Source organism: Sus scrofa, chromosome 14 (assembly GCF_054392235.1).
Source record: "Sus scrofa isolate SSC_HxYL_T2T_F1_AM1 chromosome 14, Sscrofa_HxYL_maternal_Yorkshire_Landrace_v2.0, whole genome shotgun sequence".
Taxonomy (NCBI): domain Eukaryota; kingdom Metazoa; phylum Chordata; class Mammalia; order Artiodactyla; family Suidae; genus Sus; species Sus scrofa.
This window is the reverse complement of record NC_139396.1, coordinates 86,852,010-86,858,009: the sequence shown is the minus strand read 5'-3', so window position 1 is coordinate 86,858,009 and position 6,000 is coordinate 86,852,010.

The window sequence follows — 6,000 nt, the reverse complement described above, 5'->3', positions numbered from 1 at the left end:
TCAATAGTAGTAGTTATACAAGGCAATATTGTAGAGAAGTTAACAGTTTGAATTTTGAAATCAAGCAAACCTGACTTTAAATCCTGACCCCACTGCCTATTAATCTTAAAACCATGGACAAAGTAATTTAACCATTCTGTGCATCTGTTTTCTCCTTTAAAATAGGGGAATTAATCCCTTCCAACCAGAATTTTGTAGCAATTAAACTAAGTTAAATTAGGTACCTAAAGTGTTTTTCATAAAGCCATCATGTAGTACCTTTTTAAAGGAAGAGCTAGAGATTCTGGATTATATAATGTTTTGCCACTTGTTTTATTTCAGTGACTCCTTGACGTGAAGGAACTATTCAGCCTATGTTTGTTGGATAGTTCTTTAATTAATAGATCATGTGTCATGGATCAGATATCAGGCAACATCATTTCTCAACTACTTTTTTCCCTGTATATAAGACCAGAGATTTTAATTTACATCCGACTCTATATTTTGATTGATTGTTTTAGTCTTAGATATGAACGCAGACAATAAACTGTCACAGCTGAACTTGGGACATTGTCAGGCTACCCTGACAACTGCTAAGATTGGTTTTCTAGAAAAATCCTAAAATGTAGCAAGAAATGAAATGAGAATACTAATGTGGAGCCAAGGTACATTATCAGTTTGATGTTGGGCAAAGTGTTACCTCTCTGAACCAGGTTCCCATGTACAATGTGGAGAGAATTGTAGGGTCCTTGCAGGATCTACAAGCATGTTTTTGTTAATGGTCATGAATACCACCAGTCACCTCGCTGTTACTTTAGAATTACAGCTTTTTCAATGAGGTCTGTAATCCATCTCAAAGTAACTTTTTGTATGGTATGAGGTAAAGACTGAAATTAATTTTTATCCCAGCACCGTTATCCAGTTATTCCAGCACCATTTGTTAAAAGGCTCTTCCTTTCTTCACTGATCTGTTTTGGTACCGTTGTTGAAAATAAAAACCATTTATGTGTGTGTTTATTTCTGGACTCTCTATTGTGTTCCTTTGATGAATTCATCTCTTCTTATGTCAATACCATGCCATCGTCATTACAGTAGCCTTTATAGTTAAGACTTGATATCAGGCACTGTGAGATTTCTAAAATGTTTTTCTATTTAAAGATGTCTCTGGTTATTTTATGTCCTGTGAATTTCTATATATATTTTAGAATCAACTTGTCAACTTCTATCAGAAAGTCTGTTGCAATTTTGATTTTGATTTTATCAATTCTGTGGATCAATCTAGAGAAAATAGACACCTTAAGAGTATGTAGTCTCCTGATTTAAAACATTCATTTCTTTAGGTCTTTTTATATTTTTCAGCAATAATTTTTAGTCATCAGTAAAGAGCTTTTACATATGTTTTGTTGTAATTACTTCTAAATGTTTTATGTTTTAGTGCTCTTATATATGGCTTTTTCCTTAATTTTATTTTCCAATTTTGCTGCTAATACATAGAAATTCATTTGTTTTTGATGTATTTTCCTTGAACTCTACAAACTTGCTACATCATCTTGTCATTTCCTGTGTTGTCGTTTTTTTAATTCCTCAGTATTTTCTACATAAACAATCATGTTGCCTACAAGTAAAAATAGTTCTCGGAAGTTCCCTTATGGCACAGGAGGTTAAGAGTCCAGCATTGTCACTGCTGTGGCATGGGTTGGATCCCTGGCCCAGGAACTTGCACTTGGGTGCAGCTGGAAAAAAAAAAAAAAAAAAAAATCATATAAGATAGTTCTACTCCTTTCCTTCTGATCTTTATGATTTACTTTTTTCCCCCTTAGTTTATTGCACTGGTTAGGGCCTTCGGTGTCAAACTGAACAGAAATTGTGAGAGGAGATACCCTAATTCCTGATCTTGTGAGGAAGTATTCAGTTTTTTACCACAAAGTATCATGTTGTTTTGTTATAGATACCTTCATTAGATTGAGGAAATTCCTTTCTATTTTTGAGTTGAGAAATGTTTTTCATAAATGGATGTTGAATTTTGGCAAGTGGTTTTCCTGCACCTATCAATATGATCATATGGTTTTGCTGACTGTGTTAATGCTATAAATAACACTGATTGATCTTTCAGTGGTAGCTCAGTCTTGCATTCTTGGTGTAGAGCTCACTAAGTCATGTGATATTACCCTTTTTATATATTTTTATATTCAATTGCCAATATTCTGTAAAGAATTTTCATATCTATATTTATGAGGCTTTATTTATTCTATTATTTTCATTTCTTCTAATGTCATTGTCAGGTTTTGTTATCGGAGTTATGCTGCCTTAAAAATAAAAAGTATTGTTTGTTCCTTTCTTTTTTAAAGGAGCTTGCATAAGAATAATATTATTACTTCCTGAAATACTTGATAGACCCTGATAGAACTTAACAATGAAACCATCTGGGCTTAAGATACTCTTTTTGGAAGTTTTAAAAATGAACTCTCTTTTTTAAAAGATATAGAGACATATATATTCCACTTCTGTGCAAATGTTAGTAATTTTGTCTTTTAAGATATTTTAGATTTCATCTAACGTTATTGAAACATAATTTGTTATTTTTTCTCATAAACTTGCTAAGGTACTTTATTTTTATTTTTATCAGGGGTGATAATTTTTCTTTGCATTTTTTTCTGTAAAATCTTAAGCTTTAATATCTCCATTTAAATATATCCATTTAAAAAAATTTTGGAGTATAGTTGACTTACACTGTTGTGTTAATTTCAGGCATGAAGCAAAGTGAATCAGTTATACATGTACCCATTCTTTTTCAGATCCTTTTCCCATATAGGTTCCTACGGAGTACTGAGTAGACCGCCCTGTGTAGTAAGTTCTTGTTATTCATCCATTCCATATATAATAGTGTGTATATGTCAATCCCAAGCTCCCATTTTATCCCCCATCTCAACAATTCCCCTTTGGTAATTCTAAGTTTGGTTTCAAAATCTTTGAGTTTGTTGTTCTTTTGAAATAAGTTCTTTTGCATAATTTTTATCAGATCCCACATATTAGTGATCTTATATGTTTGTCTTTGTCTGCATTACTTCACTTAGTATGATAATTTCTAGGCCTATTCATGTTGCTGCAAATGGCACTGTTTCATTTTTTATGGCTGAATAATATATTCCATTGTATATGTTTACCAACCACATTTACTTTATCCAATCCTCTGCTGATGGACATTTAGGTTGCTTTGATGTATTGACTGTTGTAAATAGTGCTGCAATGAACACTGGGGTGCATATATATTTCTGAATTATGATTTTCTCCAGTTATATGCCTAGGAGTGGGATTACTGGATCATAGGGTATTTCTATATTTAGTTTTTTAAGGAATCTCCATATTGTTCTCCACAGTGGCTGCACTAATACATTCTGAGCAACAGTGTAGGAGTGCTCCATTTTCTCCACGCCCTGAGAGAGGTATTTTAAATTCTCCATCAATAATTTATATTTGTCTTTCTCCTTTTAAGATGTGACTGCTTTTGTTTCATGTATTTCTAATCTCTATTGTTAGGATTACTAAGTCTTCCTAATAAGTTGACTCATTTATTAATTTATTAATTGTAAAATGTTCTCTCTCTCTCTCTCTCTTTTTTTTTTTTTTTTTTTTTGCTTTTTAGGGCTGCACTCATGGCACATGGAGGTTCCCAGGATAGGGGTCAAATTGGAGCTACAGCAGCCAGCGTACACCACAGCCACAGCAACGCAGGATCCAAGCTGCATCTGCAACCTACACCACAGCTCATAGCAACACCAGAACCTTAACCCGCTGAGTGAAGCCAGGGATTGAACCATCAACCTCATGGTTCCTAGTCAGATTCGTTTCTGCTGCGTCACTTATGAGAACTCTGTAAAATGTCCTTCTTTATCTCTGATAATATTTCTTACCTCCAATACGACTTTGTCCAATATTAATATAGTCATACCAGCTTTCTTATTCATGGTAGATACATCTTTTTCCATTCTTTTATGTTCAAGCTCTCTGCATTTTTGTATTTAATATTATGTCTTATCAATAGCATAGAATTGGATCTTGCATTTTTTTAACCAGTTTGATCATATCTGTCCATTTGGCAGTTGTATTTAATATAATCATTGATATGGTTGGGTTTAAATCTGATTTTGCTATTTTTTTCTATTTGTCACATCTCTTGTAGATCTTCCTATGTTATTAATTTTATGCCTTTTTATTGGTTAATTGATTTTTTCAGTGCTTTTAAAATTTCTCCACTGTCTTTTAGTTATATTTTTTTTTGTGGTTATTCAGCATTTACAAAATGCACTCTTAATTTACCATAGTCTACTTATAGTTAATACTGTGTCATTTTGTATAAAACACAACCACCTTGTAACATTATAAATCCTTTCAATACCTTTATTTTGCCTTTTGTCATATATTTTACATTTATATATGTTTTAAACCCCACAATGCAATGCTGACATTTTTAAACTAGCAGTTGTCTTTTAAAGAAATAAAGAGAAAAAATGTATTTTTACTCACTTATTTGCCATTTTTGATGTTGTTATCCATTCCTGGAGATCCAAGTTTCATCTGCTGTCATGCCCTTTTAGCCTAGAAAACTTACTTTAACCTTTCTTAAAATGCATTTTTGCTGGCTACAGATTATCTTGGCTTTAGTTTATCTGAAAATTAGCTCTCTTCCCCTGCAGTCATGAAGGCCATATATTTTAAGTATGTCACCTACAAGAGTGTGAAGACTCTGTCAGCCTAGATCCATGAATGACTCTGTGAAGCAAAGTCCTTTCCCTTTGCCATCCCATGATCCACACCAGATTGCATTATATAAATTTTTGTTGTATTAATCTATTGAGATTTGGGAATAATTTGTTATCTTGTCTAACCTAACCTAATATACCTGCTGATTTGAAATTATATGTTAAATTATCAAAATATACAGTTTGGGGATTCCCTTTCTGTTTTATTGATCTATTCTTTCTGATACCAATGCCAAACTCCTCTGATTTTTTATAACTTTTTAATATAATATAATGTTTGTTAAAGGAAATATATTGTCATTATTCTTTTTTCAATAATACCTGAGCAGTCAAATATATCCTCCTTACAAATCACCTTTAACTTAATCATTTTAAAAAAAGGAATCCAAATTGGGTTAAAATTACTGATTTCTTTAACTAAACCGAAACTTTTTATCCAAGGACACATTAGATCTTTCTATATTTGTTTGCCTTATTTATATCTCACAATAAAGCTTTACACTTTTTCTCAATATAGATTCTGCACACCTCATATAAGTTTATTTCTGAATTTTTTATACTTTTTCTGACCATACTAAATAATATATTTTTACCATTGTATATTCTCACTGGTTAACATATATATTGTTGATTAGAACCTGCATATGACCTTATTTACTACATTGGAATCTTCATGGCTAATTCATCATCCTGCATTATATATAATATTATATAATATGAATATATATATATATATAATTCATAGATTTATGTATTCTGTATGGCCACTTGATTAGGTCACCAAAGTATAGAATAAATTTTGAAAGCATTTTTTTGTTGTGTTGTTTAAAAATTGTGTTGTATTTTGTTGCGGATTTTAGGATTATCTAGTCTACCTTTCTCATTTTTTTGTGTGAAAAAGTTAATGGCTATTTCAGAGAAAACCCTTGAGTTTCAAGGCCATAGTGATTTCAACTTGACGCATACTTATTGAAAACCTTCTATGCTTTTGATATCCTGATTCTGGGGAACCCAGAGTATGCTCTGACCTTAGGTAATCTCACATAGGCATACAGTAGCAGCTCAATAAATGTCTGATCAATTTGACTGCTTTATTTTGAAATAAAAATGTCATTGCTAGGGGTCATTATACAACAAATTGATGCAAAGCAAGCACTATAATCATAAAAATTAGTGTGATTTTTCCATCAATTCATAGTTACCACAAATTCCTTTGTGAATTTCAAAGGGAAAAAAATCTCCCTTTAAAAGTGGAAAAATA